General features: G+C 36.8%; 1 protein-coding gene across 24 annotated transcripts in view; it reads left to right on the forward strand.

Annotated features, from left to right (window-relative positions):
- Positions 1-24,908, forward strand: part of NRXN1 (neurexin 1) — a 1,145,650-nt gene that overhangs the window by 725,033 nt on the left and 395,709 nt on the right. The gene's annotated exons all lie outside the window — the stretch shown is intronic.

Here is a 24,908-nt window from a genome sequence, read left to right on the forward strand (position 1 = left end):
AGTGACATTTACTGACTTGGACATCAGTTCTGCACAGTTGTTTTGATTATATGAGTTGCCATTGGACTAACATTGGTACATGTAATTATTTATGTGGTTCAGCCTGTCTTGGCTATTAGTTACCATCTGGTCATCATAGCATATTTTTCTAGATGACTACAGGATGCAGGGCTGCTAAACAGAAGTGGTATTTCTGATGCTTCTTAAAACTGAGATGATTTAGGGTTCTGAAATCTCTAATTTTACTTTAAGATCGGATTATCTAAAGTATGGATAGTTACACAGAATAAAGCACATCACTCTGGTTGCAGTCCTGTTCTAAAAAATATATTCAGAGCAAATATGGAAGTTCAATGTCATAGTACTCTGAGAGTATCCAGTTAGCACTTTCATTTGGGTATGCAGCAGGGTGTTTTAAAGAAGTATGCAGTTTTCCTGATGAGTTTTCCTTTTATTTTTTTTTCAAGATTTTGCATTTCTTAATCTGATAAATTCTCTAGTTTATATCCATGCCAATGTATATGTCATTACCTTTTCATTATCAAGTATGTTACAATCTTATAGAGAAATAGGACTGGATCATGACGAGTTTAAATATCTCAGAATTTTTGCCTAGAAGGTGTATTACAGAAATTGAGCTTTCTCTTTTTCTTGAAGGGTATTATTTGCTAGTCTATTTATTTTGTATTTCACATAGACTTCTGAAAATCTTGCCATTTTGGATTATTTATGCCTAACATACTCATTGAAAATTGATCATTTTCTACATTACACCTTTCCAGAGTTGAAGTAATGAAACTTTTCTAACACTCTAGACTAAATTTCCTTGAAGTGTACCTTTAACATTTTCAGAATGGCAATACTCTGTATCAGTCATTTTCCACAGCTACTGTCAGAGTAATAGCATATGGCGGAATAAGATGAACATTAAATTAATCTTTCAGCATAGTGGTTAATTGGACATGCTGTTATATATGCAAATAATATATTTGGTTTCCCCATTCATTCTTCTCTTTGGGACTTGTCCTAAATGAGATAATAGAGGTTTGATTCTACAATGGACAACTTATCATACCATAATCAAAAGTAGAATACTGCCAATGAATCTCTGACAAACATCTTTATACAATAGCCTATGTTTTTGTATACACACGAGGTATTGATTGGGTACCTTTGTGATGATTGAAATATATACCAATAGTCTACTTGAACTTGCCAGTTATAAAACCTTTGTGTTAGTAATCTTATTTTTAAACATAAGATGTTGCTCTTATTTTTAAATAAAATTAAAATTTTAACTATCTTTACACAAAAAATCAATTCAGCTCTTGGCTTATAGTAATGGAGTGACTTAGATGCCGTTGAGGTATTTCACTATTTCTTATTCTATCCCAGTGAAAAGGCTGTGCAGAGAAGAACCAGGGCTTTCAAAGTGGTGGTAAATGGCCAATTACATCATTTATTTATTTATTAATCAATTAGTCCTAATTATACATTAGGAACTGTTCTAATCCCTTAACCAAATATCAACTCATTTAATCCTCAACACTCTATGAAGTACTCATATCAATCTTCATTCTACACACAAGGATATTAAGGCACACTGGGGTTAAGAAATGACAAGATTATAAAAACTAAAGTTCTGGGACCTGGATTTAAACCCAAGCAGGCTCACTTGGAAGCCCATGTTTGTAACCCCTACATTATGCTACCAACAAGCCTCATTTATCCTGACTGAGCATTTTATTTTCTCCTCCAGCTCTTATCACCAGCAGTACATAGGGGGGCAACCAAGGATGACTATCTGGATTTACTTTAATTTCCAGCAAGTCATTCGCTGAAGGTTTAGTACCTTATCCTTATCTGCCAATTTGTGTTTATGCATTGTGCTCCTTAACTACACAGGGCATCAGGAGGCTTCCTGTGCCTCCCTTCCTCATCACTTTATTTGTTTTGAATGACTTATTTTTATTTATTTATTATTAGTTTAATGTTTGTTTGTTATTGAGAGAGAGAGAGAGAGAGAGAAAGAGAAAGTGTGAGCGGGGGGAGGGGCAGAGAGAGAGGGGCAGAGACAGAGGGAGACACAGAACCTGAAGCAGGCCCCAGGCTCCGATCTGTTGGCATAGAGCTTGACTCCAGGCTCGAACTCACATACCATGAGATCGCGTGGGGCTCAAACTCACATACCGTGAGATCATGACCTGAGCCGAAGTCCGACCCTTAACCGACTGAGCCACCCAGGCGCCCTTGAATGACTTATTAATCTCAATATCTACCACCACACCAAGAGTAAAGGAGTGATTGATTAAAGAGGCTTATTAATGTTTATTAACTTCTTTCATTCTAGTTGGCAAATACATTCCCCACCAAACTGGTAGATCTGCTGTGATAATAGACTAATTTGCAAGTGCAGCCATGATTTACAATTAAAAAAGAACAGTTGCATTTTATCTGATTATGATTATAGTCTTATGAGATGACAAGAATCCTTCTATAAATGGTTAAATAAAATTGTATATTTTTAAGGGTGCCTGGGTGGCTCATTCGGTTGAGCATCCAACTTTGGCTCAGGTCATGATCTCATGGTTCACGAGTTCAAGAGCCCAGCATCCGGCTCTGTGCTGACAGCTCAGAGCCTGGAGCCTGCTTCAGATTCTGTGTCTCCCTCTCTCTTAGGCATGGTATTATATGACTACAGAAAAAATTTAAGGATTTCTGCCAGTCATTTGTTTTATTTTTATTTTTTTTAAATGTTTATTCTTGAGAGAGAGAGAAAGAGAAGACAAGCCAAGGCAGAGAGAGAGACACACACACAGAATCCAAAGTAGGTTCCAGGCTCTGAGCCCTCAGCTCTACACCCAACACGGGGCTCAAACTCACTAGCAGTGAGATCAGGACCTGTGCTGAAGTCAGATGCTTAACTGATTGAGCCACCCAGGTGCCCATCTGCCAGTCATTTCTAATTAGACTATAAGTTGGGAAATCATTCAGAATAGGTGGTAAATGCTTTGAAGTTTGAGCTACATTTTTCTTAGAGATTTTTTGTTTGTTTCTCCAATTTAATACCACTTATATTAACACTGCTGAAATTCTAGGACTTCCATAATGAGATAAAGGATTGGGGGTTTTTTTGTTGTTGTTTGTTTTTTTAGGTCTTGTATCTATATCTAACTGACCTTGGGCAAGTTTCTAAACCTTTCTGTGCCTCAAGAGTAAGATTTTCCTCCTTGAGAGTAAAGTAGGGCCTATAATATCTACTCTGTAGGGTTGTCATGAAGACTACTTTATATAATCATCTGACACAGGACCTGATAAATGGTGGCTACTTTTCCAGTAATAGATTAACCTCTTTCCAACATTGGGTCTTCTCTCCCCTAGACTCCATTAAGGAAAAAAAACCAAAGACTGAAGTTAGTTATAAACACTATTATCCTTGGAGTCTTTTAAAATAGATTGTCTTCTCATCATGCTAGATCAACTTGGTGGATAAAGACAAGGGGTTGAAATCGAGATCCTTTCCTGGCATTTGATTCATCCGAAAAAGGATGGTGCAGATATTAATTAGAAGATATGCATAAAACCAGCAGTTTTTATGCCCTCTCTTCCTTTGGGAGTTAAACCAGGAACACTGCATCAGGGCTGAACTATAAAAGCTATTGATGCATCATAGTGTTGGACTTTGTTTTCTTTAGAAATTTTTTTTGAATTTAGATGAGGATTCCTTAAGATAGGGTGGGGGAGGAGAGAGCATTGATGATGATGAGAGACTTAGGAAAATGAGCATACACTTTTTTTTTGCCCAATCAGCCTCTGAAAATGTCAGCAAACACAAAGCCAACTTTACCTGGCTATATTACAGCTGAAAGAGATTTCCGTAAGAGAAACAGTATTTCCTGGCCCAGAATCGCTATGTCACTTCTTTTACAATGGCCACTTTGCTTATGTCGTAGCCAAATGCTAAGAGTCTAGCATTTAAACAGAACATAAGCATTTGAGAATACTAAATCAAATGAAAATGCCCAGCAACTGTAATTTAATCACCTACTTTTAAAAGGTAGCTAGCGAATTTCCTAAAATAAATGAATGTTTTAACAGGAACTTAATATCCATGCTTGATTTTTTTTATCCTTTCTAAAAAGAGGCTGTCTTAGGGACTGTGTGATAGGCAAAATTTCATGATGGTCAGAAGCACATTTATTTCAAGTATGTGATCATCTGGGATGATGTAGCCTTTGAGATAGAGTAACTTTATGGAGTGACCCATTACTTTCATACCCCAAAGCGTGAAGAAATGCTTTGAAGTGAGTATTTCAGACAAAGCAAGACATGTTTAAGATAAGCAGCTGATAAAGTTACTGTCTTTATTGCGCTTCCCCCAAGGTTTTCTTATTGTGGTATATGAGTGCCACCAACAAGTTTAACTTATGAAACCAGGCAGCTTGAATTTTCCCCTAAATGAAGATGACTTTCTAGATAACAGATAATGAAGAATGTTCCTGGAGAAAGCATTGCCTGGCTCCTCTGGGGCTTATGACATATGAGTCTAAGTCCTACCTTATGCATTCATGCATTCCATAGTATTTTGGAGAGTCTGGAGACTCTTCATATGGAGTGCCTGCCATTCATAAAACAGGGCCCAGTGAACATGCCTTGGCAGTCTGCACTATAGCACTGTAGGTGTTTAGAAGTCAGAGATACAATTTTCAGCAGAGACATAATTTCTACAGAGAACTCATTCTTAGTTTAGCTGTAAAACACGATGTTGTGCTTACTGGATGCTGGCTTTAAGGTACTACAGAGGAACACACTCCTGAGTGATGGACAAACACACAGAGACAAAAAACCTTCAAAGAGCAGGGCAGTGCTCTGTCCTTCCCTTGCCTTTAGGAAGCCCTGATATCCTCACTGTTAAATGTCCTTTATCTGCAGAGAGAAAATGATAAAGGAGGGACATGTAGGGAACTGACTTTCTGTTTTCACATAATTTCTTTCATTCAGCCTCCTCATTCACAATATGCAGATATTTAGGTTATTACCAAATGTGGGTGTTTGTACATTCTATGCTGGCAAATCACTGTCCTAAGAGTGCCAAGAATGCAGAGACCAATCATTAGTCAACAATGCTTATCAAGTGCCTGCTACTTGTGGTGGGACATTGTCTTACTGACTCCCACAGGACACAGGGCCTGAAAGAGACAGTCAAATCCATTCTGTTGCCTTGGGCTTTAAAATTCAAACTGCCTGCATCCTGTTCTTTCAGGCCTCTGGGAGGCCTTCCCAATGTCCTAGAGCAGCAGCAATGAGATGTCAAATACATCTCCTTTTCACCCTACCACTGCTTTACAGACATACCAGAGGCTTCATTTACACCATCAAATGGAGTAGACAGACACAGACCTTCCTTCTCTACACATTTCTGTAGAAAACTGGCCAGTGTCCTGTTGGTGGTTGGGGAGATGTTTGATTGCATTTGTGTTTTCACATTTGTAGTGCTCTTAATTGTTAAAAATGGTTTCTCATGTTTTTTTTTTTTCTTACATGATACATACAATAAACCTGTGGCAGGTTTTGCCCCACTTTGCAGTTGGGGAAACAATGTGGCTCGTTCACATTAAGTGGCCTGACTTGATCACATGTTTATAAATGGGAGACCTGGGACTTAAAACACTGTATGCTAGCTCCCAAAGGCCAGTGCTGCTTCTGCCATGCAAGTAGGTGAACACAGAGTATTTGTGTACTGTCCATAGAAACCCTAGGAGACGAGTATACCTAATGATTCAGTAGGGATTCTGGGAAGGAACCACTGAAAGAACTGAGTCTTACAGATCTGCTGGGCTACAGGGAAAAGGTATTTATTTTTTAAAATAAAATTAAAAAAACTGCGTATTTGGTGATGAAGGGAAGGAAAATTTTTCCTCTACTTTTCAAGGTCTTCCAGCTGGACAAATAATGACATTTACATGAAACTGATTAACAATAGAAAAAGACCAAAGTTTTATTATGTGTGCATGAAGGCCCAGTAATGAAATTGAAGCCAAATAATGAATAAAGAAATGACAAAGGCAGGCAGTTTTTGTTTTATTTTTTAAGTTTATTTAGGGCCTGGGTAACTCAGTCAGTTAAGCATCCAACTTCTGATCAGGTCATGATCTTGCAGCTTGTGAGTTCAAGCCCTGCCTTGGTCTCTGTGCTGACAGTTTGGAGTCTGGAGCTTGCTTCAGTTTCTGTCTCCCTCTATCTCCGCCCTTCTCCTTGCCCTCTCTCTCTTTCTCTCAAATATAAATGAACATTAAAAAATTTTTTTTAAGTTATTTATATTTGAGAGAGAGAAAGCATGAGAAGGGGAGGGGCAGAGAGAGGGAGGGAGGGAGAGAAAGAGAGAGAGAGAGAGAGAGAGAGAGAGAGAGAGAGAGAGAGAGAGAGAGAGAATTCCAAGCAGGCTCCATACAGTGAGCACAGAGCCTGATGTGGGTCTCAGACTCATGAACCACGATATCATGACCTAAGCCATAGTCAGATACTTAACTGACTGAGCCACCCAGGTGCCCCAAGGCAGCTAATTTTTATACTTTTTAGATGAAGAGACAATAAATCTGTGAAGAATTGGCAGGACAAAGAAAACTTAACTTTAGGAGCTTCAATTAGTAAAAATTCTAAACAGAATCTGGGCTGGGGTAGTAAATAAGTGAAAAGTAACAAGGATTATTTATATAACCTTTCTGGCCCTGAATTTCCTATCTCTGGTGATAAGGATATCTCTTTACCTCCTGTCTTGAGAGGGTACCTTTTACATGGGAGATTTATTTCCTGTTTTCAGTGTAATAGCGGGGGTCTGAGTGTCCTTTTGGCTATCTCTTAAGTAACTTTTATTTAAAATAATTAATATCCAAAAGTGACACATTAGGGCAGCCTGTCCTTGGCCCCTACGGTGAGATGGTCAATATTAGAGATCGGCTTTTAATATATTTTACCAGTGTGATGGTTTAATTTTCTTGTTGCTTATTAGGGTTTGTCTTTTGGAAAAGAAATGAGAATTCCAGCTTGAAGAATGAACTTTTATTGACTTTTTATCATTGTTGAAATAACTCAAAAAAGTATACATAACTCTGGGAAAACACTCTAGCTTGACATATCTTTATTTAACTAATGCTGTAATGTTTTTTAGATGAGCAGTGAGAAGAAGCCACATATAATTAAAATATCCAAATTACTTGTATGGAATTATTTAAGAGCACTTGAAAAACTGAGATATTCTGTCCAAACTGAATAATTGGGGCACCTGAGTGGCTCAGTTGGTTAAGCATCCAACTTTGTGTCAGGTCATGATATCACGGTTTGTGGGTTCAAGCCCTGTATTGGGCTCTCTGCTGTCAGCGATGATCCTCTGTCCTTTTTCTCTGCCCCTCCCCACCCCCCCCTCTCTAAAATAAATAAACATTAAAAAAAAACTTAATAATTAAAGCATTTCATTCTTCAAAAAGATGGCAAAGAAATTTACAAAAAGAGTATCACTTTGGGAATGTATTTTGCTTTTAGTAGTATGAAAAATGATGCCCAGCTGGCAAGATGGTTAGCATTCCTATGAAGCAGAGAGCTCTCCAACTAGGTAAAAGTGAATGCTTCCAGGTGTTACCATTTAGTTCAGAGATCATGCTGAGATACATTCAAAATATGTGTTTGTAGAATCACTCCCTACATTTTCAAAACAGCCCTCTAATTCCCCTAGATTAAATTTCCTGAGGACAGGAAGTATGGTGTTTGTTATAGCTATACCACCTAATATAATGTCCAACAGTAAATACTCAAAGGTACAGAAATGTTTATAGAATGATTACTACAAAGCCTCCTTACTGATAAACAATGATATGTTCATACTGTTACTTGGAACTGTTACTGTTACTAAAGATACAGTCAACACTATTATTTTTGAGCTATATAAATAGCCTGAAACATCTAAATATTTCTCCCATTGACTGTGATTCTACCATTCTTTAGTGTCTTGATAGTTTTCATTAAAATTTGCTGTGTGTTAAAAGAGCATGAAATTTGGTGTCTACCAGTTGCTAGCTGGATGACCTCTCTAAAATGGGATAAAAGTGACAATCCTTGTCCTTATTGAACCATGTTATGTGAGGAATAAATGGCATATGTTTGTAAAGTGCTATGTAAATTATATTTAGGCAGAATAAAAACATTTTAATAATATATGTGATCCAGAGACTTAAGAAATCATAATGCTTTAAGCTGATGTAAGCCAATGATTCTTAGCATTTAAACTGTATCAGAATCACTGAGGGAACTTATTGAAATTGCAGATGCCTGGGCTGCACCTCTAGAAATTCTATTCAGTAAATTTGGAGTGGGACTCAAGAATTTGCATTTCTAAGATTCCAATGTAAATTGTTCCTGGACAGCTCTTGGGGGAATGACTTCATACTATTATCAAAGTATTATCTTCACCAGCTGGCCTTTACCTAGCTCTTTGTAAAATTCCAATACATATTGTCTAATGAACAATTAGGAAGTGATTGCTTTATATCAGAGGACACAAGAATGTCATTTGGATGCAGGGAGAATGGTGTGGGAAAGTATCTCAAACCTAATATCACATTAGTGATCAATTGCTCTTAAACAATATTAACAAGGATACTAACACATTATCGTCTTTTAAGTCTTTCTGCTAGGCGACTGTTATACATAAAAAGTATTCATACAAAAAAAAAGGGCACAAGTAGATCCCATTTATTTATTTATTTATAATTATTTTCGAGAGAGAGAGAGTGTGCAAGAGCACGAGCGTTTGAGGGGCAGAGGGAGGGAGACACAGAATCTGAAGCAGGCTCTAGGCTCCAAGCTGTCAGCACACAACCCCCCATGGGACTTAAACTCATGAGCCGTGAGATCATGACCTGAGCAGAAGTTGGACACTTAACTGACGGAGCCACCCAGGTGCCCAAGCAGATTTCCTTTAAAGGCTCACTGTTCTTGTTTTCTTGGAATAGGGTGTCCCTGCATTCAGCCAACTCTGCTCCATAGGTATACTTTTGAGGGTCATCCGCATGTGTATGTAAGTGTATAGATGCACACAGATAATTAAAAAAATTTTAGTCTGCAATCTCCTTTTCCACCTTTTGCTTTTCTGTTTATGCGTTCTTTGGTTTATATTTCTAATATTCTTAGAAAGTGGGTTTTTTTGTTTGTTTTTTTTGTTTTAGTTAATAATGCAAACTAAGGTGTCCTTTCTCCTTTTTTCCCCCCAAGTAAAAAAGTCTTTTAATGGTTAGGCTTTTTCCTTTGACCATGAAAGCTTTGAGGCAGGTATTGTTTCAGCATACATTTCATCATAGTCTATTTATGTTTTAGATTTTGTAATGTCTTTTCCAAGTTTCATCTCCTTTAATGTTTGTGATTTTTTTAATGTTAAATCTTTTATGAACTTCCTCTTTCTTCTTCGTAAATCATCTATACCTTTCTAAAAAATGACAGTATTATTGGGTTATCATTCTTCATTCTTTTTGGCTTTGTACAGATGACGAATATATCTCTAGAATCAGACATTTGGGAGTAAGAAGAGGGAATTTAAAGAGTAGTTCTCACCCCTAATTTTACAAACAAGGACTCTGAGACCCAGGAAGGTTAAATATTCAGTTCCAGGTTTCTTCCCCAGCTCAGTACTCTTTTCCTCTCAGCTTTTTTTTCATGAATTACCCAAAGAGTAATCCAACCATATCCATGCCATTCCTTGTGAAGAATTTTAAACCAAGTGACTCCACTGGAAATAAACAAGGTCTGAGAAACTGAACAAGTTGTCTACTTATAATTTGAGAATATCATTTACTTATTGAGCTACTTTGTTTATTAAAATTTATTTGAACTGAGAGCAACCGTAACTCCTATGTGCACAATTAAGCTGACAGTTTTAAATGCTTCCTTGCTTAATTTATATTACTACAGAGATTTTTTTTTTAATGTAGAGAAAATAGTGTTGGGGTTGGGGGAGGTGGGGAAAAGGTATTGGGAGGAAAGATTTTCAAATGTGAATATCCTTGGGGATGCAAGATTAAAACATGAGGACATGGCCTTGTTTTAATATTCTGCCTTTTTTAATGAAAGAAGGAAGAGGAGAGACTTCGTATGTCTTTGAATTCTGTCACACTCTTAAGATATTTAGAGGTAACTGAATTTTTAAATGAAATATGTTGTTCCTATACAAGATTTGGAAAACACAGAAGTCTGAGAAAAAAAAATCCATAATCATAAGCACTATTAAAATTTTGGCATTTTTAGTAGTTTTTATTTATAGTTTTAAACATTAAAAATTATTATTTTACTGTCTGCCATTTTGCATCCCTTTTTCAAGTTAAGAACATGTTAAATATCTTTCTCTGATATTAATTTCTTTTTGAACTCTAACTTTTTAATGACTTCATGGCATTCCACCTAGATTGTATGTATTTCACCAGGACTTCTGTTGTTGGATGTTTAGACTATTTCCATTTAAAAATTTTATAAACACTGCTGTTATGAATGATACTTAAATACAAATATCTGTGTTGTTCAAGTGGAAATTCTAAATTAGGAGGTATAGTTATTTTTAGATTTTTGGTACTCATAGCCAAACTGAATTCCACCCCCACTCCTCCAGGGTATTGTTTTACATTATCTCCTGTGCTGTGTATTTCCTGGCACACTGGCCATCGGAGGTTATAATTACCATTTCCAGTCTTTGTCATTTTGTAGGCCAAAAACAAAAAACAAAACCCGAGATATTTCATTATTTTAATTATTTTACACTCTTTGGGCTTTTACTCTGTTTGAACATCATCATATGTGGATTTGCCAATTTTACTTCACCAAATTGCCTATTCACCATGGTTTCCAGTCTGTAGTGGAGTATTCCTTTTGTTTGTGTAGATTTATAAAAATTGTGTATAAATGTTGTTAACCCTTTACTGAATTTATTGTATATGTAAGTAACATTTTTTCTCAGTTAATCACTTTCCTTTTAATTTTGTTCACAGTACTATTAATATATAAGAATTTAATATTTTCCTGTAGTCAAATCTATTGACATTTTTCTCTATTGTTAATTACATTTTTTGTCTCTTTTTACCCTCCATCCCATGGAGATGACTTTACATGTCAGGGATTTTTTTTTTTTTTTTTTGTATTTCCACAGGCAGGAGATATTGAACCAGCATTTAGTCAGATAACTTTGATAGAAATGACAAGAGACAAGGTGTGTCAGAAGGTTGACCAAGCAAGCAGTTGTGGAGTCACAAGTGAAGTATAGGAAGCTATTAACAGCACAGTGAGATAGATCTTGGAGTTTGAGAGTGCTATGGGGGTAACAGAATTAGTAGAAAATGAGTACAGGGTTTCCAGTTTTTTTTTTTTTTTTTTCTTAATGGAATAATTTCTTCACCATTTTTTTTTAATTTTTCTAACGTTTATTTATTTTTGAGACAGAGAGAGACAGAGCATGAATGGGGGAGGGTCAGAGAGAGGGAGACACAGAATCCAAAACAGACTCCAGGCTCCGAGCTGTCAGCACAGAGCCCGACGCGGGGCTCGAACTCACAAACCATGAGGTAGTGACCTGAGCCAAAGTCTGCCACTTAACTGACTGAGCCACCCAGGCTCCCCCAGGGTTTCCAGTTCTTAAGAATATCTCAATGTAGAGAAAGAGAGTGAGGTAACTAAATGTTAAATATTTCCTTTCCTCTGTTGTTAGCCATGGTGCTGAGATGTTTTCATCTGCTATAGCATGGCCTCCCCTTCAAGATGCTCTGTTGTATGAATCTTGTTGATCGCTTCACTTTAATAAGCAAGGACGCTAAAAGGAAAATATGAACACATATGTACTAACTTTAGCCTATAATATTGTGAAGTATACTGAAGATCTTTGTTTTCCTTTTTGTTATCAATTTTTCCTTTAAGAATTGAAGTCTAATTTAAATATGATAAAATGTACAAATTTAAAGGGCAGAATTTGATGGGAGAATTTTTACCTATTTCTTTCCCCCCATGTAATAACCACCTGGGTAAAGGCATAGAACAATTTTGTCATTGTAGAGAGTGACTCTCACTGGAGAGCTCACCCCCCCATCCCACCTGCTGTTCTGACTTCTGATTTTGATGGTTCTGGACTTCATATAAATGGTATCATAAAGAGTAATCTCTTTTCTGTCTAGTATCTTTCTCTCAGCATAATATTTTTGAAATTTATCCATGTTGTTATATGTATCATTAGTTAATTCTCTTTTATTTCTGAGTGGTATTCCAGTGTGTGGATATGCCACAATGTGTTTATTGATTCTCACATGAATGGACATTATGGTTTATGCCCAGTTTGGGACTACTCTGACCATGAGCATTCTTAAATGAGTTGTGGGTGTAGTCATTCACTTCATGAGTAGGCATTTACTTAGCTTTGTAGACAGTGTCCCATAGTTTTCTAAGATGGCTATATGATTTTACAGTCCCACCAACAATATATAAGAGTACCAGTTTTTCTACATCCTCATGACACTTAGTATTGTCAGTATTTTAAATTTTAGCCATGTTGTTAGGTGTTTTCAAAATTGTATTGTGGCTATTCTGGCTGAACCAAGCAGAATGAAAAACAGTATAAATATTTACAGGCTGAAGTTCCTTAGCAAAGAGAAGACTAAGAATTATAGAATATATGTTTTAAAGCACTTTTTAGTGTAGTATCAATTCTATATAATTCAGGACGGTAATGAACTAAAAAGTAAATGGACATGGAAACAACTGTATGTAAGTAATTCTAAATAGTGTTTGAATATAAAGTTTCACGTGTAAACTTCAATTATAGTAAAGTCTCAGGTCCTTCCTTATAACCACCTGGTTTCCTTTGTATTCTCTTCTTTTTCTTTCATTATAAGCCTGACATTGCAGCTGCCAGCCTGCAATTTGATTTAGTAGCAAACTGTTATTTTAAGAAGTTAAAATACTTATAAAGTACTTTCTAATTTTACATGTGCTAAAGCTCTTGCTGTCTTTAGATACAGCAAGTACAAAATATAATCTCAGTAAACATGTAAGGAAGAAAATTATTTTTAAATTAGAGAAAAATTCATTGTTTAAGGCAATTGCTGCTAAAATTGTTTTATAGTTTTAGTTGAAATTGCTTGTTAATAATTGCTGGCATTAATTAAACACATCTTTCAACACTGTTCATAATACATTAATTAATGTGTTAAATATTAATATTGGACTGTGAACATACATATTTTAAAAATATGAAAAGTCAGTGCCTGAAATGAAAAATAAAACAATGCAGCTTCTTTTCTGTTTTGATGAAAACTAATAAACATTATATGAATGCAATGAGAAGATCAAAATGCTTACTTTGAATTTTTCAAAATATATTCAAATAACATCTTACCTGGAAATTTTCTCTGCTCAATGTATCTCTTCCAGTATTTTGCCCATTTTCTTTTGAAAAGCTAATCATTTTTATTTATTAGAACCAACAGATTAGAATACTGTGAAAGAAAAGCAATATATTGAATTCTTAGCTTTTTAAACATGTTTACAAATTTTATTAGACTGATTTAAAAATAAAGCATAATAAACATAGAACATTAGTGTAATGACAGTATGCTTTTCTTCTAAATTTTATTTTAAATTTTACTTTAGTTAACATGTTGTATTAGTTTCAGGTATGCAGTGTAGTGATTCAGCAATTCCATACATCACCCGGTGCTCATCACAAGTGTACCCCTTAATCCCCATCACCTATTTAATCCATCCCCCAACATAACTCCCCTCTGGGGAGTTTCTTGATTTGCGTCTTTCTGTCTTTTTATTTTTTTTTTCTTTGCCTTGTTGTTGGTGGTGTTGTTGTTAAAATTCCACATGAGTGAATCTCATATTTGTCTCTCTGACTGACTTATTTCACTTAGCAATATACTCTGTAGCTCCACCCATGTCATCGTAAATGGCAATATTTCAGTCTTTTTATGGCCAAATAATATTCCATTGTGTATACATACCACTTTCTTTATCCATTTATCTACTGATGGACACTTGGGCTGCTTCCATAATTTGGCTGTTGTAAACAATGCTACTATAAATATAGGGGTGGATGTATCCCTTAGAGTTAATGTTTATGTATTCTTTGGGTAAATACCCACTAGTGTGATTACTGAGCCATAGGTTAGTTCTGTTTTTAACTTTTTGAGGAGGTTCCACACTCCATACTCTTTAACTCCATATTCTTTTCCACAGTGGCTGCCCCAGTTTGCATTCCTACCAACAATATGAGGGTTCCTTTTTCTCAACATCCTCACCAATACCTGTTGTTTCTTGTGTTTTTTGTTTTAGTCATTCTGACAGGTGTGAGGTGATATCTCTTTGTAGTTTTGATTGGCATTTCCCTGATGATGAGTGATTTTGAGCATCTTTGCATGTGTCTGTTAGCTATCTGGATGCCTTCTTTGGAGAAATGTCTGTTCTTGTGTTCTGCCCATTTTAAAATTGGATTATTTGGTTTTGGGGTGTCAAGTTGTATAAGTTTTTAATATATTTTGGATGCTAACCCTTTGATAGATAGGTCATTTGCAAATATCTTCTCCCATGATTGTATACTTTTCTAATGCTACTTTGTATTAGCATTTATCTCTGAATTGAAGTGGAATCTCAAAAATATCCCTAAAATTAGAATCAAGCTTTTTCTGATTCTAAATTCCAGATAATTATTTGAATAACACTATTCATAGTATTGAGGGCAGATAGATGCAGATAGATTATAGTTAAGATGTGCTGTGAGAATAAGGCCATGGACTTGGAGTTAGGCAAATCGAAAATTTGAATTCCAGCCCTGCTTGGTGTGTGACTTTGGACAAGTTTCCTCATATTTTGAGTTTCCTCAAAATGAGAATTGTGTTAACTCACTTTATGATATCTAAATGGATATACAAAGTGCTTGTCGCTGGAACAGGAGCATATTTTAGTTCCACTCCCCTTTAATGACATTAGGAAAACTATTCTTTATTTTACCTCCTGGTGAAGGTCATTGCATATTTCTTTCCCATCTGTTTGCATCCACCTTTCCAGTGATGATCAGTCTATAGGACCTGTCCTTTAAAACTACAGGTGTAATAGCTTCATATAAGCACCATCTTTTCTGGTCTTAGCACAGGGGGAACAGTCTATGTTCTTTGTAATGATTCATTCTTCCCTTGACATCTATTTCACTGAACTGCACCATTTTTCTATTCTGATTGTCCCCTTCTCTCCCCCTCTCCTAATTCCTTCCTTTCTTTGTCACCCAGGTGCAGAGATTCTATCTTCCCTCTCGCTGCCTTCTCCTTTTCAGTGATTTCATTAGCCATTCTCATTTATTTCCCCGCTCTCAACTGTTCTGTTGGATGTTTAAACCCATGCTGGACTTTTTCCACCTGAATTTCTGGGCAGTACATCAAAGTCCAAGAATAAAAGTGAGCACATATTTCCCACAAGTAGAAACTTTTCCTAGAAAAACTAGGGTAGAGTTTTTTTGGTGGGGACTAAAGTTAATATAATTCAATGAATGTCAGTTAAGGAAAAGAATGTTACTTATTAAATAAAAATGACCACAACCTCTCCAGTGCCACCTGGTGTGAGTGGAAGTATGACCAAGGAAAAGTTGGAGTGGAAAGAGATAGAAGGTTAAGCAGTAGAGATAGAAATGACTTATAAATTTTACAAAAATACAGGGTTGTGTGAACACACTGCTGGGGCTTCCCCTATCTTCCCCTTCTTTGAAAGAAGTCCCTAGGTGAGTGATCCTGAAGTTTTAAGTTCAAGAGCTTCAAGTAAATTGACTTTATCTTTTTATTCTTCCTGCCTCTTAAATGGAGCCCCCATTATTTTGGTCACTAAGGCTCAGCTTTATTTATTCATTCATTCATTCATTCATTCATTATTTTTTTGAGAGAGAGTGAGCAGGGGAGTGGTAGAGAGAGAGAGAGAGAGAGAGAGAGAGAGAGAGGATCCAAAGTGTGGTCCATGGTGTGGTCTCTCTCAGCAGAGAGCCTGACTTGGGGCTCAAACTCAGGAACTGTAAGATCATGACCTGAGCTGAAGGCAGATGCTTAACCAACTGAGCCATCCAAGTGCCCCAAGGCTCAGCATCTTTACTTTAAACCAATTTCTCCTTTCTTGGGGCTCTGCACCCAATCACTGGCTTATTTGCTGATTGTGCTTTCTTAGTATTCCACTGCTACTGCTACCCCTAGTTAGATCCCATTACCTCTTATGGAGACCATTTCAATAATTTTTTCTCACCAGTCTTCCTGCCTCTAGAGTTCTTCTACACCAGCCTACAGCCCCTGAAGTTTAGTCTCCCTAAAGAATTGCTATACTCCTGCCAAAATAAGTTCAAATAGTTTAAATTCTCAAATCTTACATTCAAAACCTTCCCTTCCTTGACCTGAACCTCCTATGTTTCCATGATTTTCCAGCTGTTTCCAGAACTACTTATGCGATAAGCACCTCATAATCCACCCTGAATCACTTTGAGTTTTAGAACATTTTTGTTGTTGTTGTTTTAGGCAATTGATACTCCCCATACCTGGAATTGTATGATATTATTTGTTGGATCCCTTTTTATTAACAGAAGAAATGTTTTCTTCCATTTCCATGTTAGGTATATTCCATGTTTTCTAGTTCATTGACTTAACTAAAGTGTATGTTTACTAAACACTCACTTAATGAACAAGTACATACATGCATATTTTGGAAAAAGACTTAGAGGGAGCTAGATCAAATATTGCTTTCAAACACTTTGTATTTTTCTTTAAACGGTGATGCTTTCTACCAAACCATTCATAAGGTCAGAATATTGACTACCCAGTGGTGTAGTTTCATTTACTGAAACTCAGGTTGTTCAGCCTTCCCATCTTCCATTTGATTCTCCCTTAAACATCAAAGGGACCTATTTGCATTGCCTTATTTAGAAATGCACATGGAATGCCTAGTGTTGGTGTCAGACACTATGACTAGTGGCTCTAGTCTCATACTGGGAGGCACACTTTGAAATTCAAACACTAAAGGCAATAGTTTTCAAAGTGTGGTCCCCAGACCAGCAGCCTCAGCATCACTGGAAGATTTGTTAGATACAAATTTTTGTGCCCCCGTCATAATAGGGGAACTCTGAGGGTGGGTCCCAGAAATTTATAGTTTAACTAGCATTCCAGGAGAATCTGCTGCCTGATAAAGTTGGAGAACTGTTATAACATAGCACTTGAGCCAAGCCATAGCAAGCATTGGACACCTGTAGAGGGTACAGTGACTCTGCAGGGGTTTGTTAATTAGGTGGAAGAAGGTTTCTGATGAAGTTTTATGGAGGATATGGCATATGGGCTGAGTCTTGTTTAATAGTTTTCTATGCTTACATTTTACTAAATTCTAATATAGCTTATCATATAACTAAATCATTTCAACTTTTTAGAATCACAGTGATACTGGAATGAATTTATGAGAAATCGTCATTGTAGAATATGCTTTAACATGTTATTGGGTTGATAAATAAAGAATGACTTACAGACCAAACACTGATATCAAGGAATAGACTGTCCTCAGGGCTAACAGTATCCTTTAACATTTAACTCTATAAGGTTAATTTTTTAAATTATAGTTTTAGAATTTATTTTTTTCAAGTAAATTCTATAATTTGGGGAGAATGACTTGAAATATCACAAATGGGAAAAATAAAATAGCATTGACTTATAAGTAAATCTTTGGTGAAGGCAAGGAATGAATCTACATTTAAATTCATATTCTGTCTCTACTCATCCTTATTAGTTGTCAGATTTAATGATAGATAAGAGAGCTTTGCCTAGTTACAGGATAGCATAATTCTCAAAGAGTTATCATCTGAAAAATTCCTAGTTTAAGAAATCACTGTTGTCAATTCCTTATTTAAAATGTGTATGCATACTAGAGAAGGTATTGTCTGGTGATCAAGTACATTAGAACCCTTAACTATAGGGGCGTCTGGGTGGCTCAGTCGGTTAAGCATTGGACTCAATTTCAGCTCAGGTCATGATCTCACAGTTTCTCAGTTTGAGGCCTGCATCCAGCTCTGGCTGACAGCATGGAGCCTGCTTGGGATTCTGTCTCCCTCTCTCTCTGCCCCTCTCTTGCTTGCTCATCACTCTCTCTCAAGATAAATAAGCATTAAAAAATGAATTAAACAATATTAATATTTATTTATTTTTGAGACAGACAGGGAGAGAGGGGAAAGGAGGGGAGAGGGACAGAGAGACAGAGAGACAGGGAGACACAGAATCCCAAGCAGGCTCCAGGCTCTGAGCTGTCAGCACAGAGCCTGATGCCAGGCTTGAACCCACAAACTATGAGATTATGACCTGAGCCAAAGTCAGACATTCAACTGACTGAGCCACTCAGGTGCCCCAACTTAATATAATTGAACAGGATAGTTCTTGATGAGCCAGTTTATAAAATCCATCTCCTCTCTCTCTATCCTATGCTAAAACATCACTCATTAAGGTGTATTTGGAGCACTTTTTTTCTTTTTAAATGTTTGTTTTGAGGCTGTTCCTATTCTGTTATAAAGCTGAGGTGGCGGGGCGCCTAGGTGGCTCAGTCGGTTAAGCATCCGACTTCAGCTCAGGTCACGATCACGTGGTCTGCGAGTTTGAGCCCCGCGTTGGGCTCTGGACTGATGGCTCAGAGCCTGGAGCCTGCTTCCGATTCTGTGTCTCCCTCTCTCTCTGCCCCTCCCCCGTTCATGCTCTGTCTCTCTTTGTCTCAAAAATAAATAAACGTTAAAAAAAAAATTAAAAAAGCTGAGGTGGCAAAAGGGAAGTGGCTTTGAGTGGTTCTTGGAGTAACCTTCTGGTTAACTGGGGCTCCAGGTAATGCTCCTTGATGTTATATCTGGGCAAGAAGTTATTGCTAAGCCTCTATATTAAGCCCAATTCTGCCTTGAAGAACACATCAATTAATTAACAAGTATGCAGAAAAATAAATATAGCATGTGATTTAATACATGCCTTAGACTTGACTTTGTTTTTTAAATTTTTTAAATGTTTATTCATTTTTGAGAGACAGAGCACAAGCAGGGGAGGGGCAGGGAGAGAGAGAGAGAGAGAGAGAGAGAGAGAGAGAGAGAGAGAGAGAATCCAAAGCAGGCTCCAGGCTTCAAGCTGTCAGCACAGAGCCCGATGCAGGGCTGGAGCCAACAAACTGTAAGATCATGACCTGAGCCAAAGTTGGACACTCAACCGACTGAGCCACCCAGGTGTCCCTAGACTTGACTGTTTTTTGACTTTATCATTTTTTAACTCTATGATCATGGGTGGGTCACTTTACTAAACTGAGCTTTAGTTGTGACTTACCTGATTCTCATCCATAAAATGGAGATGATAATAATTATGTAGTATAGTAGATATAAGTTTAAGTGAGATAATATCTTTAAATTATTTGATACAACATCTGACATGTAAGTTTTTTTATAAATGTTAGCTACTTTTAGTTACTTTATTATTTATTATTTTGTTATGGAATGAAATATAGTAATATTGTGGAATGGAATTCAGTAATAGAGGTCCTGGTTAGAGGTAAGGTTAATTAGTGCTGATTTCTCTTATTTTTTTCCAACTTAAAATAAAACCAAACAAGTAGCACCATGCCTCTCCCAAAAGCTATCTTTTGAAAGGCAGCCCAAATTCAATCCCTCCCATTTCTTGGTAAGTACCATCCGTTAAAAAACAAAAGAGTGTTTATTTTGTAACACAGTCTCCCTTTTCTCCAGATTTGCAAATCTTTGCACTGTGTAAGCCATTTAAAGTTCAAAGGTGTAGAATGTGTCACATGTCACAGGATGGAAAATGTGAATCTTCCTACATCTTAGATGTGAACTTCAGTTTATTTCTCTCATTGAACAAATCTCAGTTCACCACTTATCTTAATGGGATATGCTGACTTCAGTAACAGAATCCCTGTTAGATCTGTTTTTTTAGATTTAGGAGTGCAGACAGGAAGCCAATATGTATTGGACTTATGACAGTGCCATTTTGGATGTCACCTCCTGTGTGTTTCTTTGGTGTGGAGACATGCATTCCAGCGACCCATTTTCTTTTATGTCCTGGTTTGCCTACATACTATGCTCTCTCTCTGAATTGTGCATGGCTGGAGGCCAAAGAATGCTTTTGTTCCAGTGAGGCTGCCTAATGTTCATGTTTACATGGTTGCTGGCTTTGGGACTTTGGCTTTAGAGGGTGATGATTTTCTCCTTGCTTCCCTGGCTTTCTACTTGTTAATAATCAGTCCTGAATGCCTGAATTCTTTCAGGATGGCAAGGACTTAATTTGCCACCACAGATTTTCCTACACAGCTTCAGGACTGCAGTAATTTGGCATGACAGAACGTGTGTGCTGCCAGCAAATTATCAGAGGATAGAAGAGTACAAATCATTGCTCTTTGAATCAGATGGCATTCTTTGCACATTGCATTAGTTCAGTGATCAAACAGCCAGATTTCTGGGTGTTTGTGGCCCTTCTCTTCATATTCTCATCAGAGTAGCTGATGGGATCGGCCATTAAACTCCCCGTCATATCTCACAGCAATAGCCCCTCGTTTTCTTCACATTCTTGAGCTTAATTTCGTATTCTATTTCTACAGCCAGGAATGCTCTCCTCTCTCCTCTCTGACTTTTTAGACCCTGTCCATTCTCAGCTCTCTTCTTACTTCTTCTTAAAAGTCTTCCCTTGACACTTCTGATCACATTGATTTGCCTCATTTGAACTTTTTTTTTAATCATGTAATGCCATTGCCAAATCACTTGGCACCTTTTTGTACTGTTTTCCATATTCTGCCTAATTCTCTCCACGTGTAGATCCTCTCAAGTGTAACATCCTAATTGTAAGGTGCTGTTTCTTTTCTATTCCTTTACCACACAAACCCATCCCTACCTCCTAACTTAGTGCTAATCACATGCTCCAAATAAGACTCAGATATGAGACTCAATGAATACTGAAATCATTGATTTTTTTTCTCTAAGTAAGAATAAATTATTTCAAATGTCCTAATTCAAGACCCTTGTGATTAGCTTTGTTAGTCACTTGAACTGGTGATTTTAGAATGCTACGGAAGCTTTTGTTTATAAATGGTTAAGTCACCCATCAGTTTAGAATGGTCCTCATTATGGGAAAAGCTTCCTGAGGAGGGATTAGGGTAGGAATAGTGTGTACATGTTTAGAAAGCTGAGCCTTTCCCAGGAAAATGGTAGGTTTTGATTATACTATTACTCAAATACCTCCTGTTATATAGTGCTTTGCCCTCTGGATAGGAGAGGAGCTGGGTCTTGCCGAAATGACTGCGTTGTACTTCTGACAAGAAAGATTGCAACTTCTGTTAGAACTGAAGGAGACAAGAATGGAAAAGTGACTGTGTAGTGAAGTTAGGGCTTGGGGGACAGAAGGAGTAAGTGTAAAAGGAAGTTAGTGGTTGGCGCAAGGGATTTCTGTAGACTGTGGCTGAGAGCGGCTTCTCTGACTGTGTCCAGGCTTCCAGGCCTCAGGGTCTTCTTTGCATCTGTGAGGTGCTATTCCCTTCTCTCCACTCCTCTCCAACACAATTTTCTTCAAGCAGGTGCTTCCATAAGGGTTAATGAGTGACTGGAAGTGGGGCGAATTACACAATTCATTTGGTAAATTAATGTTACTGTTTGAATCATTTTCTCATAAATTAGTTCAGTAAGTTTGATAAAAGTAGTAGGGGTGAAGAAAAGGGTAAGTTTCATTCCTTTTGGATGAAAACGAATTTTTTTGTTTTTTGCTGGTTGAGTCAGAGGACCTCTCTGTACAGGAACAAAATGTGGACATTTTGAAGATAAAGGAGTTTGAGATCAGGATACATCAGGGCAGTCACTGAATAATATTAGATACTCAAAAATGACTGTGGTAAGAGTCACTGTAACATTGTGCTGCATTTCATGAAGCATACCGTTTCTAATTTTATTTGTTTTCATTTTGCAAAATGCAACCGCAATATATAATTAATGATGAGGAAATGCTATAAAACTGAACCACAAACTAAAATAATTAAGCAAACAGACATTTTCAACTCTCACTTGGTATAACTAGAATCATTATTATTCTACCGATGCTCTGAAAATGTACGACTCAGACAATGACCCCCAGTTTAACCTACAGTTTTGCCATGTTTCTTTAAAATGGGATTTTTGGTGAAAACTCCAAATTTGAAATATTAAAAGAAAAGCTGACCTTCTGAATTTGAAGTTGTTAATTCCAGTTATTAAATTACGGTTAACAATATCAAAGGTACTTTGTCATTTTGCAACTACTTTACATATAAAAGTTATAAAACACATACACTACAGTATAATTGTTAAAATCTCTGTGCTTGGCCCATGACATTAGAAACAAAGTACTACAGGGGCACCTGGGTGGCTCAGTCGGTTAAGCGGCCGACTTCGGCTCAGGTCATGATCTCATGGTCTGTGAGTTTGAGCCCCGCGTCGGGCTCTGTGCTGACAGCTCGGAGCCTGGAGCCTGTTTCAGATTCTGTGTCTCCCTCTCTCTGACCCTCCCCCGTTCATGCTCTGTCTCTCTCTGTCTCAAAAATAAATAAACATTAAAAATTTTTTTTTAAAAAGAAACAAAGTACTACCAATATCTGAAGCACTGTGTCCTCTTTTTTCCCTCCAGAGATAGCTACATCCTGAATTTTGTATTGATAATTTCCTTACTTTTCACAGTAATTTAACTGCATGTATATGTATCACTAAATGGTGTATTAGTTTTGTCTCATTTTGAATTTTATATAAATGGAATAATTACTCAAATATTCATTGATTTGTTTTGTCCGTGAAGCTTATTTGTCTGAGATTTACTATAGGATATAATTCATTTATTCTTACCACTGCATATCATTCTAGTAAGTGAATAAACCACAGTATTCTTTTCCACCCTACCACTTGTGGATATTTAGATGATTTCTTGTTCTCACAAACAGTGCTCCTTGAACTTTGTGTGTGACTCTGAATTGTGCCCAGGAATTTCTCTAGGGCATGCAAATGAGTTGGGATTGAGTACACATAATGGATACGGAATGCACATGCTAATTTTATTAGTGAAATTGCTTACCATTCCCAGTCTCTCCTTTGGAGTGTAGGGACACCCATTGCTACATGTACCCATCTACACTTCTTTACGATGGACAGGCTGGTGAGTGTGTAGTGCTATCCTGTTACGATTTAATTTGGATTCTCCTGGTTGGTAAGGAAGCTGTTCATATTTTCACATGATTCTTGGCTATTTGAGTGAACTCTGTGAAATATCTGTTCACATTTTTGGTCCTTTTCTCCCCCCTGGTATATTGTCTTGCTTTTATTGATTCACAGAAGTTAATTATATTTTCTAGGTATAGTCTCCTAGGTTGTGGCTTGAACTTTTTTTCTTTTTTTTTTTCCACTTCTAGAATGGTTTTATTTATTTATTGATTGATTGATTGATTGATTGATTGTTATATGATGGATTTTTTTATTTGTTTTTTATTCTCAAGTTAGTTAACATACAGTGTAGTTTTGTCTTCGGGAGTAGAATGCAGTGATTTATCACTTACATATAATACCCAGTACTCTCCCAGCAAGTGCTCTCCTTAATGCCCATCACCCATTCACCCCACCCCTGTCAACCTTCAGTTTCTTCTCTGTATTTAGGAGTCCCTTATGGTTTGTCTCCCTCTCTCTTTTTGCCTTATTTTTCCTCCTCTTCCCCTATGATCACCTGTTAAGTTTCTCAAATTCCACATATGAAATTTTCTTTTCTTTTTAATGTTTATTTATTTTTTGAAAGAGAGAGCACAAGTTGGGAAGTGCAGAGGGATTGGAGGACTGAGGATCTGAGGTGGGCTCTGTGCTGACAGCAGAGAGCCTGATGCAAGGCTGGAACTCACAAACTGTGAGATCATGACCCAAGCCAAAGTTGGATGCTTAACTGACTGAGCCATCCAGCTACCCCTAAATTTTCACATTTTTAGTGGTGTTTTCATTGTAAGAATAATCAATATTTCCCTTTGTAGTGTGCATTTGATGTCTTATTTAAGAAATAATTTTCTACCATGAAGTTATTAAATAAAAAATGTGTACTTAAGGTTACAGCGTGTAGAATTAACTAATATTTTCTTCTCAGACAGTAAAAGGATCTTTGAATGCTTTAATTCCATCATGATCTCCTTGGAATGACATGCAGTTGTTGGCTTTGATTTTAGTTGTATTAACCCTATCAATCAGATGGAGTGTATATTTTTATAGAGTATTTCTTTAGATTTACCCAGAAGTTCACCATTTCCTTTCCTTTCCTTTCCTTTCCTTTCCTTTCCTTTCCTTTCCTTTCCTTTCCTTTCCTTTTTCATTTTAGATCTTTCTTTTGGAATCTTTCTTTCTTTCTGTTTTTTTTTCTTTCTTTCTTTCTGATGTACATTCTTTAGAAGTTTCTTTAGTTGAGGGTCTTTTGGAAGTGACTTCTCTTTTTTTTTAAATCTTTGAAAATGTCTTTATTTTAACCTCATTCTAAAAGATTTATTCACTAGGGATAGTGATTATTGTAGAACAGCTAATGTCTCATACTTTGAAAATGTTACCCCATTTTCCTCTGGCTTCCATTGTAAGTGTTGAGAATTCAGTTGTAAATCTAATTATCATTTATTTCTAACTACTCTTTCATTCCTTCTGTGTTTAACATCTTTCTTCTTGTGTGTTCTATTCTTTTACTACCATATGACTCTCTATGTAAGCATTTTTTTTTTACTTTCTATTCACTGAACTTCCTGCTATAAGGTTTTGCATCATTTATCAATTATAATGATAACCTTTCCCCCACTCTCTTTCTCTTCTCCTTTTGGAC

This window comes from Neofelis nebulosa, chromosome 9, assembly GCF_028018385.1.
Source record: "Neofelis nebulosa isolate mNeoNeb1 chromosome 9, mNeoNeb1.pri, whole genome shotgun sequence".
In the NCBI taxonomy this organism is placed as follows: domain Eukaryota; kingdom Metazoa; phylum Chordata; class Mammalia; order Carnivora; family Felidae; genus Neofelis; species Neofelis nebulosa.